The sequence below is a fragment of the Dreissena polymorpha genome, chromosome 14, assembly GCF_020536995.1.
Source record: "Dreissena polymorpha isolate Duluth1 chromosome 14, UMN_Dpol_1.0, whole genome shotgun sequence".
Classification (NCBI taxonomy): Eukaryota; Metazoa; Mollusca; class Bivalvia; order Myida; family Dreissenidae; genus Dreissena; species Dreissena polymorpha.
In genome coordinates this window covers 58,623,842-58,643,392 of record NC_068368.1, presented here as the reverse complement: position 1 = coordinate 58,643,392, position 19,551 = coordinate 58,623,842, and the positions used below count along the sequence as shown (strand labels likewise).

Here is a 19,551-nt window from a genome sequence, read left to right as displayed (position 1 = left end):
TAAATATGTAAGGACTCTGGTTGACTTTCGATACACTGGGTTGGCTTCAGTGTACAGGTATGTCAATACTATATAAACTGTACGCTGAAGTTTCTTTAGCTATCTTTAACAAATATTTTTTGCAATCTGTAAATTAATCATAAAATGATGTCATTCAATTTTTTTTGTTGATAAATAGGGCCTATAATAAAACAAGAATTTTGAGAATGTTAACATAAAAGGATAATACTAACCATTTGGTGAAAACAAACAAAACAATACAATTTTTTTTTTAATGTTATATTACAAACAAGGTTAATGGACTAAATATAAACAAACACACTTGAGTGTTTTTCTTGTGTTAATGATGTATTAAACTGAGTTAAGTAAATATATCGTACGATTACCGTAAGTCGACCATGACCTAATTTCGACCACTTTGTTTACATTAAGAACGCGGCCATTTGGATGACGTCACACGCAAGCGCTCCGAGTATTTCGATAAAGTGACAACTACGCAAATATAAACAAAAACAAATACAAACAATATGAGGAAAAAACAGGTAAAATTGCATTACAAAATAAAAATTTAACTAAAATTACACAAATTTAACTATATCCCATACATTTTATTGGTCCTATTTATAAAATTCCCACAAAAATTGAAATGTAAAGCAGACGATCTGAACATAACACTTTCATTGACAGCGCTTTATATCGGAAATAGTAGTAAATCGTAGTAAATTTAAGGCAAAGCTTTTTTTATTAAATTGGTTTTCAGACTTTCTAAATGGTGATTTTTTTACTTGTTTTCTTTTAAGGCTTATCCAAAACGACTTTTGAAAAATGGGCACAGTGTGACAATAGAGCCTGCAACCACTGGGTACACCTGTCATTTTGTACAGAAATTAAAGTCATCAGAAGAGGTGCAACATTTATGTGCCCATGCTGTGCTTAAGAAGAGTGAAAATTGTTCTTAAAAAAAGTGAAAGAAACTTGTTCAATTGTATTTATAATATATTGAAAACATATTGAATATATATTTACTGTTTTAGTTTGTGTTAGAGTTGTTCAGAGAAGCGAAGTTTTAAGTTAAGTTGGCCTAATCCATTACCACTAGAGTGCTGTCCCTTTCCCGGATGTGATGTATCGACTTAAGGTAAACAACGCGCAGAGTTAATGTTCTTGTAGTGTGTATGGAACTATCGGCTTTGCGTAGTAAAACATGCTGTAAATAATCATTTTTGACATTGATTTAACGGGAATTAAATAAATCTCTGAAGGTAAATAGTATATTGCTGCATTTTGTTGGGTAAATTCAGAAATTCTTTTACTTGTTTCCTTAACCAGTCGACTTACGGTAATTGGAGGATATATAATTTGTTTACCTTTCAATATCTTGCATTTCACATCTTTAGTTCAATGCTATTTCAATTAACTGAACAGCCTGACAAACATAATAAAGCAGAATATGCATATGAGTCTGATCCACTATCATATAAATCAAATCATTTTTGTCTATTTCCATGTTCGAAAGATCCTCTTCTAAATTGTTTTACTTTGCGAGTAGACTGAACTCCCAATTTGCAAACAGAATCACTGGTTTCCGTGACACAAATTCACTGTGCACATTTCTAAACAAAATATGTGTTTCTTGTATCTAAAACGTAGTCTTTTTTGTCGACAAACACATTTCATTATTCCTATCAAACTATATGAAGTCAGTCGTTAATTTATTTGATATTTATCATTTCAATAACCTTAAATTTCGCTTCACAATCGCGCCATTTGCATACGAAATACCAAACACATTTTATGAAACTGATTTTAATTGGAAGATTGGGAAACGACAGCCAATTATATCGCTCTTTTTAAAAATGCTAAAGCAGAATCTACCAGTGTAAAATGCGGAGAGATTTCGCGAGCCGCGGATATATTAAGCATATGTTCATTTTTGTGACCCCCGGGGCAGGGTCAAATTTGATCCCAGGGGCATAATTTGAACAAACTAAGTAGAGAACTATTAGATGTCACTACATACAGAATTTGGTAGCCCTAAGCCCTACAGTTATGGACATGAAGATTTTTCGGCGTAGCTGTATTAAGCCAGCTTTTCACCTTACCTGACCTTTGTAACTGTCCAATAAAATTCAAATAAGATTTCCCAAGTCTAGGTCAGAATGAATACACTTCATTTATCCCATAAGCTGATTTGAGCATACAACCAGAACATTGGAAACATGTCCGTGTCTTTGTAACACTGTTTTACTGCGTGTTCAGCATGAAACAATTTTATCTCTAATAAAAAGGCTTAATTGATAGAACAGTTTTACACTCAATCTCGACATCAATACAGTTTGTGCGTGCACCTTTTATTTTCAGAGCAATTCCAGCGCGAGAACGTTTGTACTTTAAAGGCTATGTTATCATATTTAGTACTAACTTCCATATTCCTGTCAACATGTTAACATGTAAAGTATAAAGAGAAGTGGAAGCGTGGCCTCACTTTTAATGCATTGCATTTCTACCCGCAAGGTATCAGGGTCAGATACAGGTCATCGCTGCTTCTTACCTTCTACCTTATGTGCTGACCGAAGTTCGCGGCAATCGTTATATAATAAAGACACTACAGCGTGAACTAGGTGAACTGGAATTTTATTTAGACCAGAAAGATGTTAAATGAAGATATCCAGCGATATAATTATGGTATGTCAATAATGGATTCTTAATGTGTTTTTAACAATACCATGATAAATATTTTTTTTAACAAGGGCTGTTTGTAAAACATGCATGCCCCCCATATGGGCTGTCCGTTGTAGTGGCAGCCATTGTGTGAAAACGATTTTTGTCACTGTGACCTTGACCTTTGACCTAGTGACTTGAAAATCAATAGGGGTCATCTGCGGGTCACGATCAATGTACCTATGAAGTTTCATGATTCTAGGCAAAAGCGTTCTTGAGTTATCATCCGAAAATCATTTTACTATTTTGGGTCACCATGACCTTGACCTTTGACCTAGTGACCTCAAAATCAATAGGGGTCATCTGCAAGTCATGATCAATCTACCCATGAAGTTTCATGATCCTAGGCGTATGCGTTATTGAGTTATCATTCAAAAACCATTTTACTATTTCTGGTCACCGTGACCTTGACCTTTGACCTAGTGACCTCAAAATCAATAGGGGTCATCCGCAAGTCATGATCAATGTACCTATGAAGTTTCATGATCCTAGGCCCAAGCGTTCTTGAGTTATCTATCGTCTGACAACCACCTGGTGGACGGACCGACCGACAGACCGACATGAGCAAAGCAATATACCCCCTCTTCTTCGAAAGGGGGCATAATTAATTTAACAATAATTATTCCACCATATTGACTAATGTATTAAGCATGAGCGCGATGATACTGTTATCAATCGAATCACATAGCAATACCCAACAAACCACTAAAACAGGTTTGTTAGAAGAACGCGCATATACATATTTAAAATAATTACTGATACTTCGCGTGTGGCCAGTTGACTCGTATGTTTTAATTTCACTTCGATTTTTCTTTTGGTTTTCTGTTTGGTATGTATAGAATTATGACCAGCAATATGTAATAATGTAAAATAATTCAACGCTGTATATCTTTTTAAAAGATATTTCTTGTTAAAGTTTGCACAAAATAGGCTTTATATAAGCATTTGTTTAATTTTGTGACCCCCGGGGCAGGGTCAAATTTGACCCCAGGGGCATGGTTTGAAGAAATTTGGTAGAGGACTATTATATTCTCTACATACCTAATTTGATAACCCTAGGCCCAATGGTTACAGACAAGAAGATTTTGAAAGTTTTCACAAAATAGGCCTTATATAAGCAAATTTTCAATTTTGTGACCCCCCTGGAGGATTCAAATTTGACCCCAGGGGAATAATTTGAACAAATTTGATAGAGGTTCACCCAAGGAACATTCCTGAGTAATTTCATCAGAATTGGACCAGTACTAAAGGAGAAGAAGATGTTTAAAGAAAAAGTTAACGCACGTACACACGAACGACATACACAGGACCATGACATAAGCTCGGCTGGCCACTTGCCAGTGGAGCTAAAAATCCCACAGCCAACCATACTCTATAGGCTGCGAGCCACTAATGCCAGGGAATTCTTAACTATTGCAGAAACAACACTCGCAAAAAAAAGCACAACCACATGTGTTTTGTTTTACCTGGATAAATCATGAAACACTGCATATTTTTATGTATGCTCGCATTAACAATAATAATTCACCAAACAGTAACTGCTGAATCACTCAAAATGAATTGAATACTCTCCATGAATAAACATTACAATAGTTAACCTTATATTATAAACCTATATTTCAGATTTTAATCTGTTTTCTTTAACATTAATAAATAAACATAAAATACTTTCAAGCGTATCAATGTTTGAGCATTAAATTGTTGTATTTGTCTGAAATCTGTTTATAGGATACAAAAGATCACCCTCAGACCCAAATATACACATCATCTTACTCATAGGATACAAAAGATCACCCTCAGACCCAAATATACACATCATCTTACTCATAGGATACAAAAGATCACCCTCAGACCCAAATATACACATCATCTTACTCATAGGATACAAAAGATCACCCTCAGACCCAAATATACACATCATCTTACTCATAGGATACAAAAGATCACCCTCAGACCCAAATATACACATCATCTTACTCATAGGATATAAAAGCTCACCCTCCTGAGTCCCAAATATACACGTCATCTTACTAATAGGATACAAAAGATCATCCTCAGACCCAAAACCCAAATATAGACATCATCTTAACTCATAGGATACAAAAGATCACCCTCAGACCCAAATATACACATCATCTTACTCATAGGATACAAAAGATCATCCTTAGGCTCAAATATACACATCATCTTGCTCATAATTATACATTTGAGCCTCACACTGTGAAAAGGCAGCTTAATGCATTTGCATTAAGTGTTGTCCCAGATTAGCCTGTGAACGCCACAAAGACCAATCAGGGAAGACACTTTCCGCCTAAACTGGATTTTTGCTAAAAAGAGACTTTCTTAACATGAAAAAAATATCATAAAAGCGGAAAGTGTTGTCCCTGATTAGCACATGCATTAAACCCCCTTTTCACACAGCATTATGTAGCCCATTTATACTGTAAAGTGTTTGTTCGCAATAAACTCATATTGAATGCTATTGATATTAAGTGCTGACGTGAATTGAGTTATTAAGATGTTGCAACCTTAATTTTGTTTACTACAACTTTTATAGATAATAACTTACATTTGATTAAGTCATACAAAGGTGTTGTCATGGATGAAACAGATGCTGTATAAACTACATTTCTTTCTAATATCTGCCCAATATGGTCATGGACTACACAATACAGAATTTTGCATGATGAATAATTATACAAAAAGTCATACAAAAACAAGGGCTGTAAATTGTAAAACATGCATGCCCCCCATATGGGCTGTCAGTTGTAGTTGCAGCCATTGTGTGAATACGTTTTTTGTCACTGTGACCTTGACCTTTGACCTAGTGACCTGAAAATCAATAGGGGTCATCTGCAAGTCATGATAAATGTACCTATGAAGTTTCATGATCCTAGGCCTAAGTATTATTGAGATATCACCCGGAAACCATTTTACTATTTCGGGTCACCGTGACCTTGAACTTTGACCTAGTGACCTGAAAATCAATAGGGGTCATCTGAGAGTCATGATCAATGTACCTATGAATTTCAAGATCCTAGGCATAAGCCTTCTTGAGTTATCATCCGGAAACCATTTTACTATTTCGGGTCACCGTGACCTTGACCTTTGACCTAGTGACCTGAAAATCAATAGGGGTCATCTGCGAGTCATGATCAATGTTCATATGAAGTTTCATGATCCTAGGCATAAGCGTTCTTCAGTTATCATCCAGAAACCATTTTACTATTTCGGGTCACCGTGACCTTGGACCAAGTGACCTGAAAATCAATAGGGGTCATCTGAGAGTCATGATCAATGTACCTATGAAGTTTCATGATCCTAGGCAGGTTTTTTTTTTTGGCCCGATTCTATAGCCAAAATTTGGCTATATTCCTCATCGCAAAAAGTATACTTTTTTCTTAACCAAATTTTCAATTTTCTTATAAAAAGGGCACATAATTCTTCAAAATGCACGCCAGAGTTATCTAACTTTGCCTTCCCAGTCCCCTGATGATAGTAAGTAAGTGTACCAAGTTTGAATGCTATAGCTTTGATACTTTATGAGAAAAGTGGACCTAAACACAAAACATAACCGGACGCTGACGCCAAAGTGATGACAATAGCTCGTAACTTTTTTTTCAAATGACCTTGACCTTTGACTTAGTGACCTGAAAATCAATAGGGACCATTTGCGAGTCATGATCAATGTACCTATAAAGTTTCATGATCCTAGGCATAAGCGTTCTTGAGTTATCATCCGGAAACAATTTTACTATTTCGGGTCACCGTGACCTTTGACCTAGTGACCTGAAAATCAATAGGGGTCATCTGAGAGTCATAATCTATGTACTTATGAAGTTTCATGATCCTAGGCATAAGCCTTCTTGAGTAATCATCCGGAAACCATTTTACTATTTTGGGTCACCGTGACCTTGACTTTGACCTAGTGACCTGAAAATCAATAGGGGTCATCTGCGAGTCATGATCAATGTACCTATGAAGTTTCATGATATAGGCATAAGCGTTCTTGAGTTATCATCCGGAAACCATTTTACTATTTCGGGTCACCGTGACTTTGACCTTTCACCTTGTGACCTGAAAATCAATAGGGGTCATCTGCGAGTCATGATCAATGTACCTATGAAGTTTCATGATCTTAGGCCTTAGCTTTCTTGAGTTATCATCCGGAAACCATCTGGTGGACAGACGGACATGCGGACATGCGGACATACGAACCGACATGAGCAAAACAATATACTCCCTCTTCTTCGAAGGGGGGCATAAAAATCAAATTCATAGCCAAATTAATATAACTGCGAATTATGAACAACTCAACTAAAATTGATATTGAGAAACGTGAGACATATGTTTCTTATTATGCGACCAAATCTGTAAAATCCTATAATATAAAGAAATGCATGTTGTTTATCTGTGTTATATATCATAAGTTACCTCAAGCTCGGGTGTCAAGCATCATTCAGCAGTTCACAATTTTTATTGCTTATTCACCCAGTGCTCTTGCACATTTGCATGTAGCCAGTAAATTTTTTGTGGCACTATGGGATGATGACCTAAATTGGGCATTTCATGATCAATGTACTTTTAATTGAGAAAAACCTTAATTGTTTGATACATCAAATTTTGAATGGTTAATGGAGGGAGAACTTACATAAACCAGTAAATACCCAAATTAATGTAACAGTTCAAAATGGACATTACAACTTAAACACTCGTCATTTTAACACTCACTCATCTCTGTTACAAAACATCAGAATGTCTTACAGTTAATTGGGATTTATTTTACTGGATTTGGAAAATAATAATTTTGCAATGTGGAATGTGACCCAGTTGTGGATATATGATCAGCAAAAAAAAGCGCTCTAAGCGGCAATTATTTTTTACTAATTAGCACCCAGTGGACCTGTTTTTTCTGCGTTTCTGTTATTTCTACAAAATACCAATATGAACAGTTATGCAAAGGCTAAAATGAAATCTTGCGGATCCATATACTAATTTTGCAATCATTCTAAATGCAGCAGTCATTTACAAGCAATAATTACAGGTAGGTATATTATCCCATGTACATGTATTTGCAACCAATGAAAATGATACAGACATTTAAACACAATAATAACGTGTAGGTATGGAGGTAGGTGAATTATCAATATGATGTGGGTTGGAAGACGTTTATGTCAGTTACATGCATTTATAAGGGAATGCGGTTATTGTGTTTGTTATTTGAAGGATGACTTCTTTTTTTTTTCATTTCTTTGACATGATGATCAATACTATTATCATCTGAGTAACAAAACTAATTAAACAAAAATAAAATTACTTGCATGTTTGTCAATGGGTCAAACGACCAATAAATGTATATTTAATGCAATTAATTGACTTTATCTCCAAGGATTAAGGCTGCTTTCAAAATTTAGAAACTTTAAAAGCTTTTTCTTGTTATATGTGAAGCGGATGATTTCTGTCCGCCAGTACTAAGTTCATATATACTTTGTTGCAGCAAAGTTCTTGAAAATGACAATGTCTATAGTGCCTTAATATCTGTCATGTTACATGACGGATCTAGCCACTCCAGAATTAGATTTCATGAATCAATAAGGGCAGCAGCAGCATTTTCCCCATAAAGCACCCTGCATTTGTACCATTGAGTGGAGTCCCAATCAATACCCTGACAGCCACATGTTGCACGTTGCATAAACATCATCAAAGGACATTATTGTGTATCATTTCACGAGTAATCAACTTCTATAATGTTGATATTCTTCCCATTATTTGGTCACTGACCTAACAAAAAATAGGCTGAAATTCAAGATAGTTCATTATTATCATGTTACTTGTAACAAGAAATATCTTTAAAAAAGATATACGGCGTAAATAGTTTAATGAATGAGATCAAGTATAGCGAATGTCTTTTTCTGTGCAGTTCTTAGCTGCATCACACGCAGTACGGGATGTTACGGGGAGTTTTCGCGGCTTATTTTACATTATAACATATTGCTGGTCATAAACCTATAGATACAAAACAGAAAACCAAAAGAAGAATGGAAGTGAAATTTAAACATATGAGTCAACCGGCCACACGAGAAGTATCCGTATTTATAGGCGCGTTCTTCGAACAAACCTGTTTAGTGGTTTGTCGGGCATTGCTATTTGATTCGATTATTAACAGTATCAATTATCATCGTGCTAATGCTTAAAGTGATATTATGGGCATTTTGCACTGTTGAATTGAGCTGAAAAGAATTAACAGGTCAAAATAGTTAGTTAAAATGTGGTTACTGATTAATTATCTGCAACTCACCTTGCTACCAGTTGTTTATAAAAATATATTTTATATTCGATATTCTTACGTGACCCACCCAGTCCTGTAAGCTGAAATGATCCGTAAAACAATTTCGTGTCTTTGTGTCGTATGAACAAATCTGCACTAAAACTAAATTTAGGTTCAACTCGTAAACGCATGATCAGTTGTCAAACGAAAGTACGGTTGATATTCAAATGCATTATTTTTCTCTTTCTGGTGTATTGTTTTAGTATGATGATGCTGCATTAATTAATATAAGTGTATATGAAGTAGAAACATCAAAAATAATCAACGGTTGCAATAGACACCTATAAACTGTTACATGCTCATAATATCACTTTAGTACATTAGGCAATATGGACGAATAATTATTGTTAAATTTATCAACAATAATATTTATCATTGTATTGTTGAAAACACATTAAGAATCTATTATTTACATACCATAATTATATTGCTGAATATCTTCATTTAACATATTTCTGGTCTAAAGAAAATTCCAGGTCACCTAGTTCACGCATAGCGTCTTTATTATATAACGATTATTTTACTGGCCGCCAACTCCGGTGATGACCTGTATATAAACTCTGAATGTCCGCGAATTGACCCGATATACCTCGCGGGTTGAAATGCAATGCTTTAAAGTGAGGCCTCGCTTCCATTGCTCTTTATACTTTTACATGTTAACATGTTGACAGGAATAAGGAAGTAAGTACTAAATATGAGAACATAGCCTTTTAAGTATAAACGCTCTTGCGCTGGTAATACTCTGAAAATAAAAGGTGTACGCACAAACTGTATTGATGTCGAGAATTGAGTGTAAAACTGTTCTATCTATTAAGCCTTTTCATTCGAGATAAAATTGTTTCATACAGTAAAACAGTGTTACAAAGACGCGGATATGTTTCCAATGTTCTGGTGGTATACTCAAATCAGCCAATGGAATAAATGAAGTGTATTCATTCGTACCTAGCCGCGGGAAATTTTATTGGAATTTTATTGGACACTTACAAAGGTCAGGCTAAGGTGAAAAGCTGGCTTATGCAGCTTACGCCGAAAAAGTTGAAGGTTATTTTTTGAATTTTCTTGAGAGAGTAATACACCATATGTGACTTGCTATATTTATGTATGTTGTATTATTCTTTGTTTTACACTAGAAACTGTAAAGTTTATGTGTAATAAAATTATGTTCTGTTGTTTGTTACACCTGTATGTTTTTCAGGTAGATAATTTAGTCTTACAAATTGGTTTTACTTTTTTGCAAATCCTCAAGTCCAAGAATGTCAAAGTTGAGACACAAATAAAAACTTCATTGTACAGAAACTCTTAACTTCTAATTTGACATTCAGTTATCTGATTTTTTTTAATCAAACTATGTAGCTATCGATTTTATTATTTTTTACTGTATGATAAAAATAATTTGAAATGATTAATTGGTTATTTTCAGAATTTGCATGTTACTATAACTGAGGGAAAATAATGACATCAATTAAAACTGCACACAAGTCACACTTTCACGTTGGTTATAAACAAGACAATCCAATTAGACATCAATTAGGCAGTCACAAACCCCTCTGTTGCCATTGCAAAGTTAATTATAGGCTAAGAATTTACTGCACCTAATGCATTTCAACAGCAGAACCACCAATGCAATACTGACTAATTATATAGCTATTTACTGCAGATGAAATTGTAATTGAAAGCATAATCAAATTCAGATGTTTTAGATTTTAAAGTAATTAGCCCTTTATATCGCCCCCTCAGGCTGCAAAAAGGTACCATGTGACATAAAAAGTCAAAGGCACATGGTACCTTATTTTGCACCAATGGGATAGAATTATAGCATCAGTTGGCAGTAAATAAACTAATGACAAGGATTATATGAGTGAAAATATAGTAATAATTATAACGGTAATCATTTGCACTTAAATTCAATTATTGAAATAATTGTAGATTCAAGTATTTCTGTCATGAATTTGTAATCAATGTTAATTTAGTTGTCTTAATGACAAACTGTATTTGTTTTTAATAATAAAATTGTATCATATGTTTAAACAACCAAACAATAGCGTCTAAATATTATAAAAATATTATCTTTACTACTACTTCTGAAGAACTCCTATTTCTATTACTATCAGAACAATTTGCCCAAACATTGCCAAAGACAGTAGGAGGTATGTTGGCACTTCTTTTTAGAGTCTACCTGTTTTAAGGATTAACAGTCTTTACCTAAGAATATGAAATAAAATGCAGAAATCTTCAAAATCTATATTTAATAATAATTCTTGCGTTAATTTTAGTTAATTATAATTAATTAAATGGAAAATAATTGAAGTTGCAAAAATAATTGCAAACTTGAGCAAATTTTTGTTTAAACAGCTTGGTTGTAATATCAACTTCTAGCTACGAAGAAATAATTTATTTAATCCGATTTGGTTTGTTAATGCAATGATTATACCAAATCTTATCAGTAAAAAAATATGTCATTTTCTAGCTCAAGGTAAACCTTTAGTACATTCACCATGAATAAAGTCATTCAGATAAATACGGTACAATGGTATGAAATCCAAGGTAAGGCCAATAACATACAGCAAGCATGAATCTCTCACACTATTATAGGGTAAGTATGGTATACCTCTGTGCAGCAATACAGGAATGTATACAGCTGTGCATGTGGTGAGGAAATGTACATGTGTACATGGCATGGCCTTATGTAAACATGGCCAAATGCCCAGTGAGGTGACCATAGGCGCAATGTAAATACCAATTTATTTATTAATTTCTTGTGAAGGCTGGTCAATATACCTACTGGGTTGTTTTATATAGGGGTGGGGTGGAGTGGAGTGGGGTAAAGAATGGGAAACACTTAGGATTTCTTTTGCTATTATATGAAATGCCACTTACATGAATCCTGATTGTAAAATCATAATTGTAAAGAAAGTACACAAATTCACCACTTGCAGCACAGCTACAGGGCCTGGCAGATGAAAGAAACTAGGCACTTAATTGTTATTTAAATGGCATGTGCTATCTTCGGCAGAAAGAATAAGCAAAATATCCCCCCCCCCCACACACACACACTTCCTATGCCTGCTAGGCAGCCGGCCAGGTAGCAAGGTTACATCTTAGATTGCACAATGTTATGCATTACAAAGCACAGAAATCAGTGTGCACATTACAAAAGTATCACAAACCAATTGTCAACTCTTTTATCTTTTCATTCTGATGTAACAAAATTTATTAAAATTGTTTTTTGTATGCAACACGTTGACCTATTTTTCTTTTTCAACAACCTGAGACAACATAGATGATTGCAGTGGCCAAAGGAATTTCATTGGTCGAAATATTTAAACAGCAAATTCCACCTTTAACAAAAAGCTGATGTGAACTGCCAATGACCACAAAATTGTAAACCATTATCTTCCTTTTAGCAATGAAACAGGAAATTAAATATTGCAAACATTCTGCTCTATTTACATCCCATGGGTTGCAATTCTTTTGTTTTATTGTTTCAGTCCTTTAAATAATGACAAACATAGCTTTAGGGCAGTACTTTTGTGAAATTCCTGTTCTATTATAGTTTATGGCTTGTTGCATATTTTGAAGTTATTGTGCCATGTACAATGACAACCAGTGTGTCCATTCCGTAACAACACTTAAATAGTGTTAACTGGTCTATACTACTTTCAAAAACAGTGGCATACAGTAACATTCTTTATATATGTTGGCATGCAATTTAATGGCTTTATTTTTGTTAAAAAGACATTTAAGTGGAAGGGTTAATTCCTTAATATCTGATTTTGGAAAAAACAAAATGAGTATTTTGTGTAGGGTCATTTTCAAATGTGTTTGTGTAATTCTTGATTTAGCCAACCCATCCATTCAGCGAAAATTAATGTTCAACAAATAATTTATCATGCTTATTATAATAATTATGAATTATGATAATGGTTTGCATAAATTTATTGCAGAATAGCAAGTATCAGTACAAAATGATCCCAATAGCTGTGTGAGCTCTTATGATTTTGACAGTTTCTGAGTAAATCTCCAGTACTTAAACAGTATTTTTCGGCGTGCTGTATTAAGCCAGCTTTTCACCTTACCTGACCTTTGTAAGTGTCCAATAAAATTCAAATAAAATTTCCCGCGGCTAGGTACGAATGAATACACTTCATTTATTCCATTGGCTGATTTGAGTATACCACCAGAACATTGGAAACATATACGCGTCTTTGTAACACTGTTTTACTGCATGAAACAATTTTATCTCTAATGAAAAGGCTTAATAGATAGAACAGTTTTACACTCAATTCTCGACATCAATACAGTTTGTGCGTGCACCTTTTATTTTCAGAGGATTGCCATGGCAAAAGCTTTTATACTTAAAGGCTATGTTCTCATATTTAGTACTTACTTCCATATTCCGGTCAACATGTTAACATGTAAAAGTATAAAGAGCATTGGAAGCGAGGCCTCACTTTAATGCATTGCATTTCAACCCGTGAGATATCGGGTCAATTCGCGGTTAGTGTGTCTGGATGTCAGAGTTTATATACAGGTCATCACCGGAGTTCGCGGCCAGTAAAATAATCGTTACCCGGTATATACATGTAATAAAGACGATATCCGTGAACTAGGTGACCAGAAATTTTCTTTAGACAAGAAATATGTTAAATGAAGATATTCAGCAATATAATTATGGTATGTCAATAATAGATTCTTAATGTGTTTTCAGCAATACAATGATAAATATTATTTTTGATTAATTTAACAATAATTATTCCACCATATTGTAATGTATTAAGCATGAGCGCGATGATTCTCGATACTGTTAATAATCGAATCAAATAGCAACGCCGGACAAACCACTAAAACAGGTTTGTTCGAAGAACGCGCCTATAAATACGGATACTTCGCGTGTGGTCGGTTGACTCATATGTTTTAAATTCACTTCCATTCTTCTTTTGGTTTTCTGTTTTGTATCTATAGGTTTATGACCAGAAATATGTAATAATGTAAAATAAGCCGCGAAAATCCCGCGTAACATCCCGTCCACCGTGTGATGCAGCTAAGAACTGCACAGAAAAAGACATTCGCTATCATTGATCTCATTCATTGAACTATCAACGCCGTATATCTTTTTTAAAGATATTTCTTGTTTAATATGTAAACATTATTGACCTATATATTTAATTTTAATGAAATATGAAAAATAGAATGATTTATGATTTTATATCTACCTAAAATTGTATTGAATAATTTGTAGCATTTTATAATTTTATTTATTTTTTCTAATCATGATTTACTTTTTATTTTATGAAGTTTTGACGACAAGTTGGAACAATTGCCATTTCTACCATAATGTGAACAAGAAGCTTTAAATGTAAAATAATCAGCGTTAACTTTCAACAGTAACATGTCCTATCACACAGGCTATGCAATATTCAGGCCTCCAGATAAGATTAGAGCATAACTATTTACCTATTCATATTGGTACTTGCACTTGTTTATTGTAATGTTGGGTGTCATACATAGAAAACAAACACCGATTGAATGCACTTAACAGGAGACAAAAAAACTCTATGCTGTCAAACTCAAACAATAAACAACCACAAATAAATGCATTAATTGCGAGACGCTAACTTAATTTTTTTGTCTCTTTATATAAATGCACTGAAGCATTTAAGAATGAAGACCTAAGAAAACATGAATCAATAGCAAAAATATATGTACACAAATTATTTATAAGCACACAGAAATATATGTAAAACACGTACAACTATAATTGTGTTAACTAAGTAAATGTAAACTTGATTCACTATCACATGCAGGTATTTAAAATAGGCATAGTTAAATTCTAAATTATATCCTCATGAAATTAACACAGATGATTCATAATTAATTACAAATTACTGAGCCTTGAATGGCTTGATGTGCAACCCAATTCGTAATTCTATTGGTTAATATATAGGTAGTGAAAAACAGATTTATGCACATTACAATGATCATGTACATCTGCGCTATATCAGGTATCATAGGTTGACATATACAACTGTAAAGTATTGAAGCATAAATCAAAGTAGTGCATTCACATTTGAAATTCAATATTGATATGTTTTACGCTTCAAAGAGTTTAATTATAAATTCAAGTTTATGTTTTTCCATATGAGTTATTCTGCGATATAATGTTTAAGAAAGAGAATTGCCAGTTGTAAAGCATTTTAGCCACAATAAAACATGTTATGTGAGCTGCACCTTTTTAATGTTTACATGTTTGATTTTTTGCTACTTCCTTTCCAAGTCTAATAAGGTAAACATTGGTCAATATAATAATATAATTTAATATAAATGCACAGTTCTACTCTTATTCATATAATTGGTGAAAATAAATACCTAGTCTTCTGAGTAACTAAAAAAGTTAAGAAATTCAAAAAGCATAATTATATGGTTTATTTAAGTTTTGTTAGTATTCTTACTTCTTCTCTTTTATTCAAACAACCTTATAGCACTAAATATTCTAAAATACTTAAAAGAATAACACATAGGTCTAATTCTGTGCATTTTTTAAACATGTTTTTGCTATAAAAAGAAATGTACTTGTAAAGGTAAACACTGCTAATTATTATAATACCTGTTCTTATATTGACAAATCTCCAATGTCACTCACTCCGAAATGTAACACACACTGCCAATGGAACTAATGGCCTGTCCGCGTTAGCGCAAGTGAACTAGTATTTCCAATTTTATTCAAGTGCAGATAAAATACACACACAATACTTGATGACAAAAACTATTGATCACCCTGTTTTTATCAATTTTCTGTACAGTTCAGATGATCACTGCTCACAGGGACAAGTTTAACATGGAAACAGCTTTGTCACATTCATTCACCTCACTATCTTTCAGCAAATGTTTAACATTCAAAAACTGAGATTAAAGAATTGAAATATTTTCAAAGTTGAATTTCATCGTCTGCTCATAACCACTATTGCATCGGCACAATTTGTACAATCATTGCAAAGCCGTCTTTGAAGTCATGAAAACCCTCTTTGAATACCCTATTTGCTTGTAAGAAGATCTTTACAGTTGTAAATCAAAACTAAAATACAATTCAAATCCAATGAATGCCTTGTGTCCCGTTGCATTTGAAAAAGGTTAACTATCTCATTACTAGTTTTATTTAATCCATTCACAACCTGCGCTGGCCTGTAAAGCGTGTAAAGCTAAACTGTGCAGAGGTTAAGTATGTTACGCATGCCCTAAATTACCATTTGTAAACTTGAACAACATTGCGCCTCTCAAAATTGCTCCCTTTTTATTTCGCACACTTCCCACTCGCAAAGAGGGCCATTCATAGCATGTTGGTGCACTTCTTTGGTGGGCCTAATGGAAATTAAGCCACTCCCTCTAAACCCCTTTTCCACCCATGCCTATTTATTTTCAAGTCCCTTTGGGATTTCATTGAGACCCTTTGCCTCAGCAGCCCTCCAATGATCAGCAATGGACCAATCAGATGAGAGCACCTGCTTGGACAGGTCCTCCTTCCTAAGTGCCTGGTCAGCTTCTCCTACCCAGACCACTAACACCATTGGCTGTGGACATAATATCACAAAAGCCCTTAAATACCCTTTGATACTTCAGGTATAAGCAAATTTAGACAAATACAAAAATTTGTATTTAGAAGTTTGAGGAAACATATTTCGTCTCCTCATATCAATAATTACTTATCTTAAACTAATTTAAGAGTTCAAAGATGGAATTATTAACTTGAAAAGACAGCTAGGACAAAAATAGTTGGAATTAAAATTAAAATTTAAGGAAGTCTTTACAAAAAGGAATTTCATAATTCAAAGGAATGTAAGATGCAAAAATCCTTACACAATACATCACAGAGTTTCAAAAACATTAAACTATGATTACAAAAACGTTCATAAAGTTGAGCTCTACCTGCGAAAAAACATGTCAAATAAACTCAATGACAAATGTATGTAGAAAAAGTACACGCCCCTTCTTTCGATTGTTTTTTACAAAACCCCTATATTGTATTATTTTTAATTTTGCCCACATAATTGATTGTTTTTTGGGGAATTAATCATAGTTTAAACAATGCAAATATACTTTTTCTTATAACTGTTTAATATTTGATTTCTAAGTAATATGAAATGTTGTTTAACAGGTAAAATTGATAACTAAAAGGTGTTGATCAGTATTTACTGATAAATTGTAAGATATATATTATATAACCAATGAAAATAACACAATTGCTTGTTAAACTCAACATTTAGCAACATTTAAAAAAAAAAGCAAAAACAGATATTTTTTATGTAAATTAATATAACTGGGAATTATTTACTATAAAGAACTGACTTGACTTCAAAAATTAACAAGTAATGCCGCACAAGAAAAGCTGTGGTGGACAATATGTAAACCCATTTCACTAAATGACTATGCAAATGCATTTCATCATGCAAATGGTGATAACCATTCATGTTTTACTGGCCCTGCTTGTGTAATTAACTACAAAGATTTAATTTCCTGCTACGCCTTATTAAATATCTGGGTCAGTGCACATTGAACAATGAATACCATCAGCTAATTTATTTGCAATTTTTCACAATAAATCTTCACAGGAACAGTGTGTTGTTTTAACAAATGACATAATCAAGATTTCATTGTGTGTTAAAGGGACTTGTCCAGAAATGATATTTTAGCAATTTTTGAAGTTAGTCATTAAAATCTTTAAATTGATAAATGTAGATTATCAACAAATAAGATCTCCAGTATAATACAAGAAAAGAATATAGGCAAGATAAACAAGAGAGTGTTTGTCAGAAACACAATGCCCCCTATTGCGCTGCTTTGAAGCCATATATTTGACCATTGACATTGAAGGATGACCTTGACCTTTCACCAATCAAAATGTGCAGCTCCATGAGATACACACGCATGCCAAATATCAAGGTGCTATCTTCAATATTGCAAAAGTTATTGCAAAACGTTAACCAAACTTTAACCAAGGTTTAAGTTTGGAGACAGAATGACCGACAGACAGACATACAGACAGGCAAAAAACAATATATCCCCGATTATTCGATCCAGGGGCATAAAAAACACAATCGATACGAGCCAAGCTTTGGGAAAAAGGAGCTTAATGCATTTGTTTACAAAAACCTGGTTGTAGGTGTATCTTAAATGTTTATCTTTTAACCTGCTGCAAAAGGGACATTATATTGGTGTAATGTAACCCTTTTTCCTGACCAAACTGTATAAAAATTACAACAACCTGAACTCAAATTACTGTTCTTTCAATTAAAAAGCTATGAATCCTCTGGCCATTACATTAATATAGCATTTTATTCTTTATATGAGAAGTTTAATATTGTCATAAAATATAAGGAAAACAAGCAAATTCGTTGAATTGATATCCCCCCCCCCCCCCCAATATGCTTCTGGACACAAAAGTGTTACATTTGACACTCAAAAAAGCATTTTTTCAAGATATAAAGGGCCATAACTCCATTATTAACAGATGTTGTACAATGCTATTTGGCGTGCATCATCCTAGTATCCACACTCATACCAAGTTTCAATGAAATCCGTCAAAGCTCTTCCAAGATATGGCTCTGGACGGACGGAAAGACGGACGGAAAGACTGACAGACAGACAACGCCAAAATAATATCCCTCCGCCGAGATAATAATAACAGAAGTACTCCCATTTATTTAATTGTTTTGTGTTTGCAATGCTTTATAATTTTATCTATTTCGCATAATAAATACTCATAAACAAAAAGGTATTTTATATGCGTCAACATTATTAGTGGCATTTCTCCCCCTAATGTACAGCTTTCTTTTAGTTTTTTAATCTGTGACATTTACACAATCTCATTGGAACAATTCTCTGTTATCATTACTTGTGTTCTTAAATTCTTCAAATAAAAACAATACATGTAGGTTCAAACAATTGTTAATGGCATCACTTATTTTACCAAACATTTAACTTGAAAATCACATATTTAGAGCACATTGCGTGGAAAGCATGTAATTTAATACTTTAAATGACTGCGTTTTGAGAAAACTGAGCTTAATGCATGTGCCTTAAGTGTCGTCCCAGATTAGCCTGTGCAGTCCACACAGGCTTATCAGGGACGACACTTCCGGATTCTATGGTATTTTAAGTTTCAAGGAAGTCCCTCCTTACCAAAAATAAAGTTTAGGCGGAATGTGTCATCCCTGATTAGCCGGACTACACAGGCTAATCTGGGATGACACTTTGCGCACATGCATTAAGCCCAGTTTTCACAGAGCGCTGCTAATATATTCTTGTACATCACAGTCTGGGGTGTTTAAATTCAATGGCATATTTCAAAAATGGTACAGTTTTTACATAAAGAAACACAATTAATTTTTTAAACTAACAACTGATTAAACAAGAATATCAGTGAAACTGATGGATGCTCCACGATGATGCGCTTTGTCAATCTATGTGTTAATAACCACCTAAAAAATCTTTTATTAGCCTCGGTTACC

The 19,551-nt window shown here is 33.8% G+C and overlaps 1 protein-coding gene across 3 annotated transcripts in view; it reads right to left on the bottom strand.

Annotated features, from left to right (window-relative positions):
• Positions 1 to 19,551, bottom strand: part of LOC127857959 (zinc finger protein 236-like) — a 121,815-nt gene that overhangs the window by 79,792 nt on the left and 22,472 nt on the right. The window contains exon 1 of one of the 3 annotated variants that reach the window (XM_052394744.1): positions 15,654 to 16,593. The exons of the other annotated variants lie outside the window; for them this stretch is intronic. The gene's annotated coding sequence lies outside the window, so the exon portion shown is untranslated. Of the gene's footprint in view, positions 1 to 15,653; positions 16,594 to 19,551 lie in introns of those variants that run through there. 3 annotated transcript variants of the gene reach the window in all.